Below are 17,727 nucleotides of genomic sequence, written 5' to 3' on the forward strand. Positions count from 1 at the left end.
CACCACCACCATGTTCCTGGGCTGGCAGTCTTCCTGCTCACCACTTTATTTTACTCATATGGTCTCAGAGCACAGTCCTGAATCGAGGCCTATTCAGAGTTTCCTTATTGTTTGAAATTTCTCAAGGCATCTTCTTGTTGGGAATAACAGCCCCAGCTGCATCAGCTTCTGGGGTTTGTCAGTCAAGACAGGCTTTCCAGGAGACGCTTTCTGCTCAGTTTCAAACCAGCCTGAATAAGATGAACATAATTGACTGTTGCCACAAGATAAGATGAACAAGCTGATAAGATTTATTATATCTTAAAATAAATGTGTATATTTGCCCGGATCCTTTCAACACGGGACCCCCTTGAAATGGAAAAAAGGAAGGGATGAGAGGGGTGTGCTGAGGGTGGAAAATTCTGTGAAGAGGTCAAGACCTCCGGCTCGCCTGCGCTGTGTAACGTGCAGCATTACTAGAAGACTTCGCTGCCGCTCTGCAAAACCCCGGTTTGCTGCAGTAGTGGGTTTGTTGAAGTAACCGGTCAAGGAATCATAGAATCATAGAATCATTGAGGTTGGAAAAGACCTCTAAGATCACCGAGTCCAACCGTCAACCCAACACCGAATCGTATGAGGGTTCTTCATCCAACCAGGTTCCTGGCTAATAGGTGCCATGTTTTTTTCAATCACCTGTTATGACAGGCCTCAGAAGCCTTAGAAGTTGTCTTCTAGATAAGAGGGAAGCTTGAAGCTTGTTTTCCTTGAGATAAAGAATGAATTGGGCTGACAAGCTCTCGGCATCAGCTGGGTGGTTCTTCCTTATCTGTGCGTCTCAGCCCACAAAAAGGACTTATGGGGGTTGTGGGAAGCTAGACTGCTCAAGACTTTGTTCCTTGTGCTTTGAGGACCTCTAACTGCACTGTTTGTCTGGGCTACCCAGGCTTACTAATGAAAGTTTTCAGCCAGAATTCAGTTTTTTTCCTGGGCCCTCTGACACTCGCATAGCTGTCCTCAGAGTGCAAGGATTAAGAGGTTCGAGATGCCGTCGCCTATAGAATTTGCTAGTTGAAAATGGCAAAATCCAGAACCCTTCATGCTTTACTTTTTGAAGACATATTTTTAGTTCTTCTGGAGAAGGACTCCCTGTATCTATAGTATTCTCAATATAATCTCTATTTGAGTACTGTCATTAAGTCCCAAGTTTCTGACTTCTTCCTTTGCCCATGGAAAGACACAATAAATTTGAGTGTTACCCAGATGTTATCCAACCATCAACAGGTCTCTGAGTACTTGTATCTTCAGCTGGGTAGCACAGCAAGGTAACTTAATGTCTGTAAGGAAATTCAGTGATACAAACCCTCAGGTAGTTTATCTTCTGACTGTTTCCTTGTTAGCATTGCTCTCTGTCCGGCAGGTACCTTCCTTGCAAGATGTAAAGAAGGACAAATCTCTTTCTGATTAACTATCAGAAAGAGTAACTACTGATGTCTGCAGTCAGGGTAGAAAGGGAAGATCTTTATGTTGCTTACGGGCAGTGTGTTTTTGGCTGTCTGCAGCATTTCTTTTAAAACTGACATCCCTTTCTTGTTACGTTAATGCTTTTGTTTATGAATTTTGCAAGTTTCTTTTTTCCCCTGTGTAAGTTTGCAAAATGCTTTTCTCTTGGTGTGGCCACAGTGTGTTTTCCTGCAGATGTGTTCAGAGTTCAATAGCAGCATAAAGACTCTGTCTGTTTAAGTAGTCTTTATGAATCTTCAGAGTGAGCTCCGATCTTTCTTGTGTTACAGTATGATCTCCCAGTAACTGTTGCTTTGGCTGGCGTTGTGAGATTTTTCTAAGACTAGCTCTCACTCTGCTTGGCCAGCTGCCTTCAAGTTTGCCTCCTGAATGACCCAATAACGAGGTTTTAAAATGGAGTGATATGCATTGGCCTTATTACATACTGCAGAATTACTCGTTTGCTGTTCAAAGAATAGTGCCAGAACAGAGAGTGACCGAGTGACCTGGAGGGGTGTTTTAGTTTATCATTCTCATACTATAAAGTAAGCCTGCTGTATCTTACAATGGAGAAAAATGTGCCATAATAGACTGATGAGAACAACAAATGATAGCTGCTCATTCGGATGACAAATCAGTGTTTGGGAAGGAAACAGTATTATCTGCTGGCAACAGGTTTGGTTGCAAGTTTTGACTGTATGATTGGGATTCTTTCATGATTCCAAACTTAATGGAAATAGGAATCAAAGCTTACACAGGCTAAAATTTATGTGAAGTGAGCTATTTACCTGGCAGAGCTTTAAGATGCTTTTACTCTGGAAAGTAGACAGAATCTGTGCACAGAGAAGTACTTTGTTTTTATACAGATAAATACTTACACAACTGTTAATTTTAATTTTTTACAATTGATCCAAAAATCCAGCCGCCTCTTCTGTTGTTTAGCATGACTAAATAATATTTAGCATGGCTTCTGTTATTTAGATGGCAGATCTTTGGATTCTAATTCATAATGCCTGGCTCCAGTGCTCATCTCTCTTCGTGCATCTTGTTTTCCTGAAGTGTAGCAAAGAAATGCTGAAATGGGTTTTGCTGCTTTATAGCTGCTCACAGTTTCAAAAGTGGTTGTGAAAATTGACCAAACCAAGCTAGTTTTTATGCCCTGATGAACTGCAGCCCAGAAGCGGTCCTTCTGCAGACTCTGGACAACTATGCTACACCAAGTACCACTTAATTTCCGTAGATTGTGAATGTATTTTCTAAAATTATCTTCAGCTGGGAAAGATTCCCATTCCCTGTGGGAGAGAAAAGTTTTATGACCTTACCTAAATCTCTCCACGACTATACTACTTATTTAAATAAGCAACCAGAAAAAGAAATCCATATTGAGCCATTTTCAATTACTGGAAACAACCACAGAACACGCACTGAATGTGTATGCTGCACGTGGATGCTTGAGCTCCAGTTACCCCTTAGAAAAAGGAAATTAACCTCGACAGACAAAGTTGCAGTTCTTAGTGATAGGGGAACATGTTACGGCTTCAAACACATCTTTTCACAGGTCGGAAAATACCATCAATGATACACTTGGTTTGATGGTAAGGAAGGAATGTGGAGGAGGGGGGAAATTAGACAGCACCCAACACACTTCTTATACAAGCCCTTTTTAGGAGGAGGATGCAGCGTTAATATTGAATGACTACAAAAAGCCACCGAGATTTTAGATTAGGACAAAATTCTGCTCTCCTTACTCATTCTGTGGTAGGCAGAAGTGTATCAGGGAAGGGTTGTGAGAAGATATCCAGAACACAGGGTAAATATATGCAGTGTAGACAGAAGTCCTTATCTTGTTCTCTATGACAGATCAACCAGAGTATGGAAGTGGTTATAAAAATGAAAGCCTGAGGCTGGAGCTTTATTTTTTCTGAATAGCTGTCAGTTTGGTTTTGAAGGCTAGAATTGGCCATATTAGGTTTGCGTGAGATCTGAATAAGCTAGGGCTCTAGGTTTGCATTGAAACTATGACAAATATGTTACTTTGAAGTAAGAGAGGGCAATAAGGAAGATATGCAGGGCCAAGCTCTCAAGTTGATCTACGTTTGCTTTCACCAACATGCTAGCAGAGAATCTGGCCCTGCATGTTCAAACAAAATGTCTTTAAGATGTAAGGTCTGCTTCAGATTATTTTTTTACTATATATTTTGGGTCTCCAAGTCTCTATTTGAATATTTGTTCTCAACTCATAAAGAGAGTATCTTTGACTGTTTTAACTAGTCCATGCCATAAGACTTCATAAGCAATGATTTTTGTGGTAACGGAGTCACTTATGGAAAGGATTGTCTTTCCTTCTGTGATGAAGACATGTTCCTGTACATTAAGCCTTCAAAATGGCCTAGTCAAGAGCTTGCATCGGCAACTCAAGGCTTTAGGCCAGCAAATGAGGGAGGGAGGTCAAAGGAGACTACCAAAAAGTGGCCTCGTAAATCAAAAACATTGAGGAGAGGGAATTCCTGGCATTCCATGGTATCTGGGTTTATTTTCTTACATTTCTCTAATAAGAAAAACACACTTCAGATGTGTTCTTGGTAAATGTTTTCACTTGTCTCATCTCTCTCTGCTGCCAAATGTGACCCAAAATATATTGGTTTTACATGCCTCGAGGACATCTATTGGATAACTAACCAGTGCATATGTAAAAGTGGACTTGGCACTCTGATGCAATCCCTGAATGTAGATTCAATTGTCAGCACCTCATTACTAACTGTTCTTTCACTGGAATCATTTTTATTAAAATAACCTTATGCAATAGCTTTAAAACACAGAACAGAATGCTCTAAAGTAACCTATTATGTTACATGTAGTATTCCCAAGTAATACATATGTTGTAAGGATCAGACTTTATTTTTAGCATAATTCATTTACTTTGTCCAAAAACGAAATTAAAATCCCTGACAAGTAACTCTTTAATATACACATTTTAAAGACCTGCTTGGCAAGAATTTTGATATACCTTGTAGTGTACAAAATCCTACTCAGAAGCTTTCAGTTAACTTAATTCATAGAGTAACTTGGTCTGGCATTCTGCGTAAGCTGTCCTGCAGCTTGTAGGAACGAAACATTTTACAGAACCGTTTTGTTGGACTAAAAGGCAGCCAAGTTGAAACTCAGACAGGACTAAATGATGGGTATGAATATTAGAAAGTTTTAAGAAATAATTTGCGTTCACTTTTTTCCTTTGCCCTCATGGAGTTTGGCCACTATTAGAGGAGCAAGAGTGAAATTTGGGGTAATGCTGGAATGATTAAGGTCTGCTTTATTCAGGTGGAAGTAGAATTGCTTATTGTGACTTGACCCACCCTGTTTTCCAATTAGCAGATGTGGATATACAGTACTTCACAAGGTAAAGGGAAGGCTTGATGCTGAAAGGCTTCCTAGATACGCCAGAGCCCTCTTGATGCTGACCATGTCTTAGAGCTAGGACTCTTTGCCCAGTTGATAGTTAATCTGCTTTTCTCTTTGCACAGAACATGTTCAAAATCATGTCTGTGTGCAAGATGGAGCTTAGTGGGATTTAATACTTCAAGGATTAGTAAGACCTAAACACCAGTCAGCCTCTGTCAAAACCAGCCCTACCTTCCTGAGATGCATCTTGCTTGCTCTCCTCTGTCTCTCAGTAATCTGCTAGCTCCCTCTGCTTAGGGTGTCAGCAGAAAGGGTTAAAATGATCAAACCTTGTGTTTGGTAAGTACACTTGCTGTAGATCAAAAAGAATAATCCTTAAAAAAGATTATTAAGATCCCTGTTTTATTGGTACGCTTGACTTTCAGTAAAGTTTTTGAGGTAATCCAAGTTTTGAAGGAGACACGCTGAAATTAATATATTTTAAGACAACCAGAGGCATTTGGTTCCAGGATAATAATCATGCAAGATTATAGACTTCAGAGGTTCCTGAAGTTGATAAGTAACTGTCACAAAAGGACTTCAGGCAGAGATGATGATCTGTTTCTTGTTGGTGCAATTGCCAGGCATGGCTTCTGTTTGAGGGCTGCTCACATAACTAATGCTTCCCTTTCACTCATGCTTCAGCTTCAGCCTGGTGAGCAGCAACAGCTCTGCATGGATTCCTTTTCCTACACCCCTTACCTTCCTGAACGTGCCTTTGTTTCATCGAGACTTGCCTCAGGGTAACATCTTCCAGCATTAGCATTACAACAAAGAACATATTGCAGTTTGGACAGTAGTCATATAATGGTGTGAAACATCACTGTCAGTCTGTTTTGTAGAATGTGAATAGAGCTGGCTTCAGAAATGTATTGAGGGAGAGCCTGGTCCTTTGCCAGCCATTTCACACTCATGCTGTTGCTTCTTCCAGGAGTTCAGCAGGAGCAGCCTTACTTGTTTAGAGGAACTCTCTTCCTGACAAAACATTTGATAGCTGCTGAAGAAATAATCTTGTAGCAGTATCAGCTGCCATATGAAATTGCAAAGCTAAGTCTGTTTGCTTATATGACTCCCAGTATGTGTGCATTACAGTGTAATATTTAAATTAAAATTTTCCAAAGTGAACGGGAGCTTTGGTGTACTGGTCAGTAACCCAATTCAGAGTTCTAATAATTTTGTAATTTGCGGACAACAAGGTGTTACGGAATTGAGCGCTAGTTCTCCTTTTCACAGGGTGGTTTGGAGAAGATGAAGAGTCCTGATCTAAGTAGCTTCTCCCTGCAATGTCAGCCTCTTCTGCTTGCTCAGTCTATTTTACAGATTTTGATGTACTGCATTGGATGCCACAGCATATGTAGAGGACAACAATTTATATATGTATTTTCCCTCTGATGTCACAAATAGAGATGATCTGGTTTGTCTGCATGTATAACTTTGTTAGTGTTGGCATGGGTCATCTGCAGAAGGATAACTACGTGAGAGGTAAGTTAGTCTAGAGTTGCCAAGATTTTGCTTGATGTTTGGTCCACAAGCAGAGCCCTCTTGATCTTGAGACCTGTTGTATTTGCAAGGCTTTCGTGTGTTCTTAGTGCTGCTGGTCACAAGCTTATACATGTAATATAACACATCACTGCTGTAGGTTAACAACAACAATCAATGTGGACTTAGGTTAGAGGGTTTATGTTGCTTGTGGCAGTGGTAAGATATTTATACAGTATTACAATTTTTGGGGTATATTTTTATTCCATCTGTGGAATGTCTGATGAGTATTTTTCTACTCTTTTTGTGCTGATTACATAGCATTTTCTAGAAAGCCACAGTTAGTAAATTTTAAAATTAATCTATAAAAGGAATTACTAGTCATTCTGTAAATCCTCCAAATTAAATTCTGGTTCAATATGGAGCTTATCTTCTTATCTCTTCTATTACTAAGAAAGAAGAAAAGAAAGTGTTGTTTAAAGAAACTGCCTTAATGTTTCACAGCATATAATCCAGTTGAATACTCCATATTATATTGCTTCCTTATGTTTCACCTTTGGTTGACCTTGAAGTTTACAGGTTTGAGTGGATATTAATGATCTTGGGAATAGCTAAAATAAACAGAACACAAAGGTGATGAGAACCCATAGCTCCCCAAACTATTCGTTGGACTGTGTAGTTTTGTTTTTAACACAGGAAAATGCTGTATTGGCTGGCTGTAATCAGATGAAACATTGTAGAAATGCTGTCTGTCTAAAGGATTATTGAATGTGACCATATTAGTTCAAATATATATATATAGTAAATTCTATTGCAAAAGAAGCTCTGAATGTTTTCTAAGAAATTTTTCACTAAGCAACTGTTCTAATATTAAGCTGATACAGAAGTTCTGTATTACTCTTCTATGTAAATGGAATAGAATAAGAGGATTTATAAATTAATTTTCTTTTCAGATACTGTGTGTGTGTGCGTGCATTTGTGCTGACTTTTGTTATGGTAAAATACAATCCAGAGATTATTTTTCTGCTATCTTGAACTATTTTTCTATTTTGGCTTACTGCACACTGGTGTCATTGGTTTACACTATTACTCTTTGATACTGGAAGTGGCAGTGAGTGGAGTTGCATTACTTTTCAATAACATCATTCTGTGCGCAGCTGCATTGTCTCATGTATGTGGTTATTAGCAAGTAAAGTTGTTCTGTGTCATGGATGCTGAAGTATATGTTAAATTTTTTGGCTTTCTGAAGCCAAAAAACTTCTTGTATGTGTATCACAGCATATATATATATATAAATATGTCTATATTTAGATCAACGTGAAACAGGACTGTGGTTAAGATGCTTGTCCTTACAAGTTTACATGATGCTTGGATTGAGGAAATGTTTGATAAAACTTAAGACAGTGGGTTTGGCAAATGACGAACCTGCTTCAGATGGTGGTTGACCACAGTCATCAGGCTTGTGTACATATTCTGTTTTATAAGTATGGCCATCTGTAAAGTAGATATATGAATGAGCCAGAAAAGTTAACTCTCTCTTTTATTTTTTTTTTACTTAAAAAAAAAAAGGGGGGGCGAAATGTAGAATGCTGTGTTACCATTCACTTTTGTTGGGAGGATTTTTTCCCCTCTTTTTAATCAATTCCTGATGTGAACTGAATCCTTGCCAACCTTTTAATAATTAATTCTCAAATTTTATTGTAATTCAGATTACCTGTGGGACCAAAAATATGTCAAATTTTAAGAGTCTGATTTACTGTCCATTATCTGTGAAGGAGGGGAAAGGAATTCAGTCCCAAGCAAAGAGCTATAGGTAAACAGAGCAGTTGTGGGGCAGTTTGGGGTTGCCGTGTTGGTTGTGTTTATAACAACCTCCTGAATTGTTTGTTTTTAAGTTCTCCCATGCTCCACTGATAACAGGGAGCATATTTCTTCCTGGTTTGGAGTACAGTGGTCATGGTTTTATTGGAACACAATATTTTATGTGAAACATAGCGGTTTTGCAACTTAAAATTACGATGTTGTTTTAAAAGCTGTTTTGAGATAATTCTTTCACAATTCTTGTCTGTCTGAAATGAGCTTGTGATTTTGTGTATTCTGAGTATTTTTGAGACTTTTGCTACCATGTCCATGAAAATCCTGTCCCATACTTCATATCCATGAAAATCCTGTCCCATACTTCATATGCTTCATTGTAAGATGAACCAAAACTTATTCTCTCATGATGCTCAGTAACAAATTTAAAGAATACTTTCCTATTCCTGTTGGTCTTAGTCATTGGTCGTGTCCGGTGAATCTTATTTTCTCTTCTCCTAATGGTAATTAACAGCCTGTTTTATCATCCTGCATCTCAAAACGATTGCAAAATTTAAGTTAACTTGACCAGGTATACAGTATTGCCCTGAAGTGTCGGTATCTGTAGGTATGCCTTTATGAAGCTAAATATAATAGCTTGAATATAATAACTTGCATTTAATAACTGTTCCCTCTCTTATTGCTGTGTTTTAACCAACTTTCCCCTGGCGCACTAAACAGCATACCCTTCGTTTGTGAGCCGCAGCTTTCAAAGAGTAACCCCTGTGCTCTGCCCATTTGTTTTATGGCCCTGTTGAGTCAGCTGCATGTGAAACCCGTAGCAAAGGAACGCTTGGGCTGTATCCTGTGGAGCTGCCTGGCAGTCCCTCCAGGCTGTTGAGGACTGGGCAAAGCAAGTTCTCTGCTTCCCAGTTTGGTCTGCAAAGTGATCCTGCATGCTGGGTCTGTACTACTGGCACAGGGGGATCCATGCTAAGGTGAAAACAGGGGAGAGGAGGCAAAATATTATGGAATTTTTGACTTCTAGTGGCAAATCATGTCTTTTTATGAACAAGTCTACAGTATTAGTCCAACTAATACTGTACTTTCTTGGTATGTATACCTGTATATTGAACAACATACAGTGAACTGACCAATAAACTTCTGATAAAAATGTGTTACTTCTAACACTTATTACTTACAAATATTTCAGCTTGTCCAGAGGAGAATCTATTGTAAAACTTTGTGGCTGATCATCAGCTCACGTTTTTGCTCATACGCTTTAGCCTTGCTGGCTGCAAGCTGATTTGCAGCACCTTGAATATTATCTCAGAACTGCTTTTAAAATGCCTGACAGCTTCTGTTTTATCTGTCTGCTGTTTAAAATAAGTGTTTTAAAATAAATTGGTGGCGAAAGGCTGTTAAGAATCTAGTCTATTTTTAATTATTTTTTCCTGTATCTTTAGAATGAGACTTTTTAAATTAAAAAATTATGCTGCTTGTGTCTTGCAGAAAAGTAATCTAATTGTATAATTTGATAATGAAGTTTGCTAACATCTAATAAATAATAATTTGGTCATATAGGACTATGTTCCCTATAGGAGTATTTTAACAGTACAGAAACATTTATATACTAGGAAATACTCCTAGTTTGGACGTAGTAAATAGCTAAGTATATCACATAGGCAAGGCCTCTAATTTTCTTTTTGGGAAAGTTCAATAGTTTACAGAACTAACAATACAGAAAATGCTCTTATGTGACCCTTCCTGTTGGAGGACTTGATTTATTTTTTGCTCAAATATGCCATGAAGTACTGAAATATCTTCTGAACTTTGCAGTGCACTTTAATTGACAGATTTATTTCTCATAGCTTCTTCCATCAATTTTTGTAGTGGGATTATTGCTTTAAAATTGCTGTTATATTGCAGTATAGAAAAATGCAAATCTCAAAACTGTATGCATTGTTGAGGCAGAAAAGTTGGTGTTTTAACAGCACTCCCCATGACCTTTAGTGAATCAATTGTTTTATCAATCAAATTATGCTAGTATGAGTTAATTAATTAACTTGATCTTGATGTGACACAGCCTTCCTGGAGTATATGCAGAAAGGAGGGAGAGGAAAGAAGGGTCTGTATAAACACCACATGCAAAGGCTGAAGCTATCAGCCCGCCATTAGCCCTTTATCTAAGAGGCTCTTGGCATATAAATCAAACAATAACCTCTCTGTTTTGACTCGGTGCCAAAGTACACAGCCAGAGTTGAGTCTAGAGCAGATTACACCCACCCAGTGGCTTGAGGGCTTGGAGTGAAACTGGGAAATAACTGTTAAATTATTCAGGAACACATTTATGTTCTTTAATGTTGGCTGTCAGGCTTTTTTTTTTAGTCCTGTTTGCATGTTCTGATCATAAAAACCAATACACAGAGGCCATTTTAACACACATCTAAGTGAGGGTGTGAGAATAATGTTCTAAGCTGAATGGCTGCAAAGAGCTTGCTTTTAAAAAGTTTTGTGTATTTGCGATGTTGCAATATTTTTACTAATCTATTGTGAGGGTGGTAATATCCAACGCTCCTTCTGCAGTTTTCTGCAAGCACAATACCAAGATGACATTAGCTTTCCGTTTATCTTATTTTCTAAGGTTAGGATGGGTTGAAAAATAGCTTAAGTTCCCACTGGCTATGAGGTGCATTTAATTAGGCTGAGCAGATTTGGCAACCATATAAAATGTCCAACAGCAGAATTACAGTCTGCTGCTAAGAGCCATTTTAAAACTTCAAAAAGTTGTTATTTTACTCTTAGAAATAAAAAAGTATTAGTCCCTTCTGGGGATGTGCAATTTGCATTTACCTGAAAATAAACATTTTGGGTTTTTTTGGTTTTCTTCGAAGAAAGCATTGCTGCATCTTCAGTTGAACACACGTTGGATAGCCCATCGAGTGCATGCTCTTGGGATGTGCACAAATACACAGCAATGCTAGAGACTGAAGTCCTGGAAATACTGATAGCTGTTTCTATATAGAAAAATTTTGATAAATTACATTAGAGCTGTTTGGTCACTTTCAGAAGGGTGAAATGAAGAGGAGCTTCTTTCTCTGAGTCCAGCTGCGTCTGGGCAGCGTGGCGGTGTGGAGGTCAGCTCTTCCGCAGCATCCCCATGGCATTCCCTGCAGCATCCCCATGGCATCCCTGCAGCATCCTTGCGGTGCGGAGCAGAGGCTATTCAGGGGAGGCTGTTCCACATGTCGCTGTTGGTTCTTTCCAGTGGGGGCTGCTGTGCGTGGAGTAGGGTGCAGTCGGGGACTTGGCTGTCCTCCCCCGGTTGTCAGGCTGGCGTGCATCTCCAGGAATGCGCAGTATATCCGGTGTAACCTTGGCGCAGCCTCCGCTGTCTCCGAAACAGCAGGGGAATTGGAGGAGGGAGGACGTCTCTTGATACGTGGCCCCTCGCTCCAGGCTCATAGCCAAATCATTGCATCTTATCGCAGGCTTGTGCTTCTCTTCGGTTTATCAGTATTCGAGTGACATATTGCCAACAATGGATTTGTCCTTTGTAGTAATGGTCTTCTAACCACCCGGGTGGTGTTTTTTGAAGTGCTGTGCACTTAATGTGGATGTTGCATCGTCTTTAAACAAATGTGAGTTATTGCAAAGGATACGTTGGCAGCACACTCTTTCTTTTTTAGCAGTCACTCAGTTTTGGGCAGCTTTGTGGTATTGATGAAGCACCAATTTAATCTTTACTGAATTTTTCCCTCCTCCCTTCCTCTTGGGAAAATATACAGGCGCAGCTGAGCTGTAAAGCTATATAGACATAAGGTGAAATTTTTGCTGATATCTGAAGCACAGAATCTGTCTCATGTTGAGACTATCACAATTTTCCTTCTGATTTTTTTTTAATCTGTGAAAGTACAAACACGACTACTTTGTTACGCTTGAAATGCTGTCATTTCAGCTGGTTAATTTCTGAAGCCCACTCACTGTTGTTTTCTGTCACTTATTCAGAGCCTGCATCAGCAAGTTCCTTTTTGAAATCCCGTGTCCTTTGCCAGGTGTAGCAATAACCACATTTACTTATTCTTCCTTCCTTAACATCTTGCTTGTATGATGTCCTCCACCTGGTTACTTGCTGTTTCTGATGTAGGCTGTGCTTTCACCTGATCCCAAGCAGTTTAAAACCAAACCAAAACTGTACAAAGTCATCTTTTTCTTTCTTGATTTGAGCTACAGGAGATCTGGGAAGGAAACTGGATGTAGATACTGACTTCTCAGTTTGGCCTTTGAAAAGGTTATGGAAGAGACTCGACCTGTTTTGCAGTAAGCCTGGGGACATGGCAAGGGTTGCACGTAACTGAAAGACAAAGTTTGTTATGCCAGTGTTTTATAAGGAGAGAACAGGATGACCTGAATTTGTCCTGTTAGGCAAAGCAGTCCAGGCAAAAATCCAGTAATAGATAATGTACATGTCAATTTCCATGTCCTTGACTGGAAATTAGATCATATTAAAATAATTTGCAATAGCTTGCCAGAGACTACAGATGTGGCTGATAATTTTGGTGATTATGGTATGCTGCTTGGACAAGAGTGTTTGACTTGTTTTCATTTGGTTAATTATACATACTGATTGAAGAAATACATTACCAAACTAATATTATAAATGCTACGGGGGTTAAGGATGGCCTATTGGTAAATCTGAAAACATAATCGTAAATGAGGAACACTTAGTCATTGAGTGGACCTATTTTCTAGTATGGGCTTATTGCTTCTCAACCTTTTGCTCTTGCATTAGTGACCTGTAAGACCATATTTTAATAACTTACCAGTAATAGACAAGACCTGGAGCAGTAAGGGAAGTAAATATCTTTCTATACTGGTGGTGTGAAGCAAGAGGCATATCATTTCAGCCAAGTCTACAATTGTGGTGTTGTGCGTTGGACCACCCAGGGGTAGTAAGTGTCCCCAGGTTTCTGTCTTTGCCTTTAGGTTTGCATCTCCTCTGAGGGTTTGTTCTGCATTGACTAGAGCTTGATTTCACCTACTTCCAGACTACTACTTCCAGCTTGGTAATAGCACATCCCAATGCCACCAACCTCCCCTGTTCTCCCCAGGTGCGTTCAAAATGAGTAGCTTTGAGACTAAGCCTACAGATGATCACAGATAGGGGCACTTTCTGTCTGTCAGATAACCTTGGCAGTATTGTCCTTGCAGGACCAGACCAGACCAGATCAAGAGAATAAGTTACAATTATTTTAACAGATGCAAGATTAGGCATTTGATTATCAACCTGTAAATGTCTAGATCAAGCAAATTAGTTCAGGGATCTGAGCTGTGTTTAAAAATTACCAACTTTTTCCTATCTGACTCAATGCATAGTCCCACGTGGAACGTGTTGCCACAGCTGAAAGGGGTGCCATGGGAATGAGAACAAGTTACCCCACAGTGAGTGTTGCTGAAGCCAGCACGCAATCACCAAAAGAACTGCTTACCAAACTGCACCCTTACTTCTGCTCAAGGCTTTGGCTTTTTCACCCTGGCATCTTGCTTACCAGTGAACAGCAGATTTCATTGAGCAGTCTTTCCTTTGGGTATTGTAAATTTGGGAAGCCAGCTAGTTAGCCACTTCCTGGCTAACTTGTTCTATTCTTTATTTTTATTTTTATTTTTCCATCTCTCCTATCTTTAATTAAAGAAAGAGTGCCTCTGGAGGCTGCAAATCAGAGCTGCTTTGAATCGCCTGCAGCTATCTTTGGTCAGCATAGAACACCCAGTCTTTCTGACCTGCTTCTCATCAGCACCTGTTTCCTGGCACTACTGCCAGCTGATGTCTCATTTTAGGATTTGTATAGATTATAGGTCTGATGATTTGGTCCTTTTCCCCTCTTTGTCTTCATGATTCAGCTTTGAAAACTGGCATGCAAATACCAGAAGTAGGGAAGCTGCATCTTTTAGGTGTCTAGATTTCTTCCTCTTCCCTTATAACCTTTTTTGTTGTTGTTTTAAAGTCCAAATTATATGCAGTTAAATTTTAATCAGTTTTGGAACAGAGAATGGCTCATTAAAAAAATGTAACGTTTATGTATGAGAGGAAGGGAGAAATTTGCAATTATCAGATGTCTGTCAAAACCCTTGCTTTATGTATATCAAATGGTATAGCTGTGTCTAACAGGACTTTTCAAAGACTTCAGCCTTATCTCTGGACATAACGTAATGTTTTCATTTAATAAACTTCTAATTTGTCTACCAGAAAACTGCCACGCTTGGTTTTATTATATTCTGTTTTCTGAGATGGCTGGTTGATTAGGTACTATGACCGTAATGATAACAGGAAGGGACAGGGTGTCAAAACCTGTGAGCAAAACTCTAAGCTTGTTGGTGAAACTGGTTAATGGCAGAAGCCCCTGAATTTTAGTGCTGTCTTCTCTTTGTCAGGCTTGCCGTGCCCTGCAAAACATTTGTGATAGAGATGCACAGAAGTGTGCGCTGTAATACTTACCTGTTGTTGTGACATTTATTTTGAAGGGTGGTTTAGAGTTCCTGATCTGTATTGCACTGTAACTGTAAAGAATTTATTTTTTCTTAAGCAAAACAACGTGATTCTGATGATACCTTTAAAGGTTTTGTAATGCATAAAATATTTAAAAAAATAAAAAAATCTACTTAGTTTCAGAAAATTACTTTCAGAGTGCAGCAGTTCACTAGATAATGTATAAAATCAATAAATAATCCTTGTGAAGTCAAGGATTGCAAGAGGAAGGAGAAATTTGAATTGGGGTACTGGATCCCATACAAAGCACTGATTACAGCACCAGTGTCATTGGATTAGGGCATTTGAACCAAAGCAGAGGAACTGCTGGGAAAAAGAGGAGGAGAAGGGCACCATGACAAGAGCTGGAAGGCAGTCGCAGACAAATGTCTCACCAAAAGGGGAAGATAAGATAATACTGTTTCCGAGTGTTAGAAATCTCTAAAAGGAAAATGTTGTGGTAACTTCTCAGATCAGGCAAGAGGCAACACCAGAGCCCTGGACTGCATCCTACTGACTCATTCCCAGCAGCCATTCCTGTCTTGTCATTGATGAAGTTGTTCAAAGTAAAAGCCCTTTTCTGAAGGTGTAATAGCGGGGGAGCGAGAAAAGTGTCTTCAGCAGAAAACATACAAGTACTTTTGTTGCTCTTTCTGGTTTATATTTCAAAAAAAATGGCTGAGCATGGGAACTGTTGCTTTCTGTGGGTTGACCTAGTCAGTTGGCTATGTATGTGAGCTATTAATATATATAGATCTCATCCTGTTTATATGTTGTTCTATATATGATACCTAAACCACTAGGTATTCTGCAAAGCAGTGGGAAGAAAAATGTCTACAGAAACTCAGTGGATTACACAGAGATCCAAGCATGCAGGAGTGTGGTTGACCCCCATCTGCTTTTAGGCTGTACCACAGTTGTTTTGCTTTTTGTTATTTTTGGTGTGCTAAAGCAACCTTCAGGGATCGTGCAAACTTAGGTCCTTGGGATTAAAGAAAACCTACTGTGACTAAAGGAGGAAGAAAGTTTACAAAGCAAAAAGCAAACCTCCCACCCCCCCTCCATATTTTTCTTTCTTAGTACATTAGTATGACTCATTCTTACTTTTTTTTAGTTTAAAATAATTAGTCTGTTATTTTGGAGGGTTTTTATTGTTCAAACTAGTAGCAAATAGAAGTACCAGCTTAAACAGGGACTTGTAGTGATTATACAAGTGTAGTATATGTTGCTTTCAAAGACCTTGCAGTCTAAATTGACAGGACTGATCAACATGTGGCATGGCAAGGGAGAGCAGCAAGCAAGGACAACAGGTAGAAAAATGGTGCAACCTTATCACATACATCCTGACTTTTACTGAGGTCTATAGATGCTTTTGGGATGAACTTTCCACACTTTACTATTTGCTAAATATCTTTGTGAAGTATAGGATTGAGAAAGATGAGACTGCAAAAACCTGTGCAAAATTTGGGACACTTTTATTTTAGCTTCCTTATGTTGTTTTCCTTTGTTTTAAAGTCTTAGCTCCTGGTGTCTCTGTTTATGTGAGAGAGACTGCTCGTATTCATGGTGATGAAGAGAATTGGGAAAATAAGAACAGGTTAAAATCTTGGAAAACAGAAGCTTGACTTTTCTTTCAAATAGGAAGAAAAATATTTTTTAAAATAGCTTCCTGCTGGTTTAGGCCTGATTCCTGATCTCTATAGATTTTTATTTGGAGCTGCATGTTTAGGAAGGGATTAGCTAACAGGCAAAGCGGTGGCCTCTTGCAATCCAAACCTCAGGCGCGCTTGTAAATGACAGTGAAACGTACCCTGTGAATGTGATCTGAACAGGGTCAACAGGCTGCATTTAAAAGTGATGCTGGGTGGGTAAGACTAAATCATAATAATTGAGTAGATAGTCTGTAAAAATAGCATACCCAAGGATCCATTACTTAAGGGAGATTGTGTTGAAGCATCTGGTTGCGCTGGAAAACTCTTTCCTATTTCTTGCACTATCATACATTATAAATCAGTGTGCTTTTTCTTGTGAGGAATCCCCTTGGAGCTGCTGCCCATGAACAGTGTGCAGCATCAGTGCTCAGATCACACTTGGTGATCGAGTAGAGGGAGCTGCTGCAGATGCCGGGGCTGCTTTGGGATGTGCTGCCTCTTGCCTCCATCACTGGAGGAAGGTCGAGTTGCACTGTGTGAAAGAGAAATGGAAAGACTGTGTCAGGTCATCTGATTTTTCCTTTCTTAAAAGGAAAATCCTTCCAATTTCATAGGATGAAATTTGCTTTTCCTATTCATCTGTGGTTCGTTCAGAAGCAGGGTAACTCAACCTTCTTTCCACAGTCCTTCCACCCACGCGGGCCTTGACAGAGGATGTGGGTTCCTGGGATGACAGGAGTGGGGCTTGGTGACCCTCTTACCTGGTTTGGGAGATAGCACAGGTTGCTAAACACAGCCCTGCTGTTGCAGCAGAGCATAAACACAGCTGCTCTGTAATGGGTATCAAATGAATTGTTAAGTTTTTTTATTTTCCATGAAAGAGCGCTTGTTTTGGCATGTTTATAAGCATGTTGTAAATGACATCAAAACGTATTTAGGAGTTAAATGTCTCCTGAGTTAAAAACAGAGGGAAGCTTTTTCTTTAAAAAAGAAAATAAATTAAAAAAAAAAAAATCCAACACAGTTAATCCCAATGTGTGGCTTTAGCCCCAGGCGAGGGTTTTTCCTCCCTTCTCCTCCGCCCCCCACCGAGAAAACACTGAATTCATTCACAACAGCAACAAATGCAGTGTCCTGGAGGAGAGAGAAGACTGACAGGGAACTGAGTGCAGATGAGCCACACAAATTCCTAATTTAAGCTTAGCAACAATAAAAAGGAAATCCGTAAATACAGAAACCATAAGGACAGTTGCGTTTTGCTATGGGTTATTCTTTTCATGTAAGGCAAATCCATGAAACCCAACGTGACGGTAGTTCATCAAATCATACCAACAGCCTTCAGCGTTGGAAGTATTGGCT

The 17,727-nt window shown here is 39.5% G+C and overlaps 1 protein-coding gene across 1 annotated transcript in view; it reads left to right on the forward strand.

The window, feature by feature from the left end:
* Window positions 1-17,727, forward strand: part of SCFD2 (sec1 family domain containing 2) — a gene marked incomplete at its 5' end in the record, with an annotated part of 205,655 nt that overhangs the window by 15,458 nt on the left and 172,470 nt on the right. The window lies entirely within an intron of this gene.

Source organism: Aptenodytes forsteri, unplaced genomic scaffold (assembly GCF_000699145.1).
Source record: "Aptenodytes forsteri isolate BGI_AS27 unplaced genomic scaffold, ASM69914v1 Scaffold65, whole genome shotgun sequence".
NCBI lineage: Eukaryota > Metazoa > Chordata > Aves > Sphenisciformes > Spheniscidae > Aptenodytes > Aptenodytes forsteri.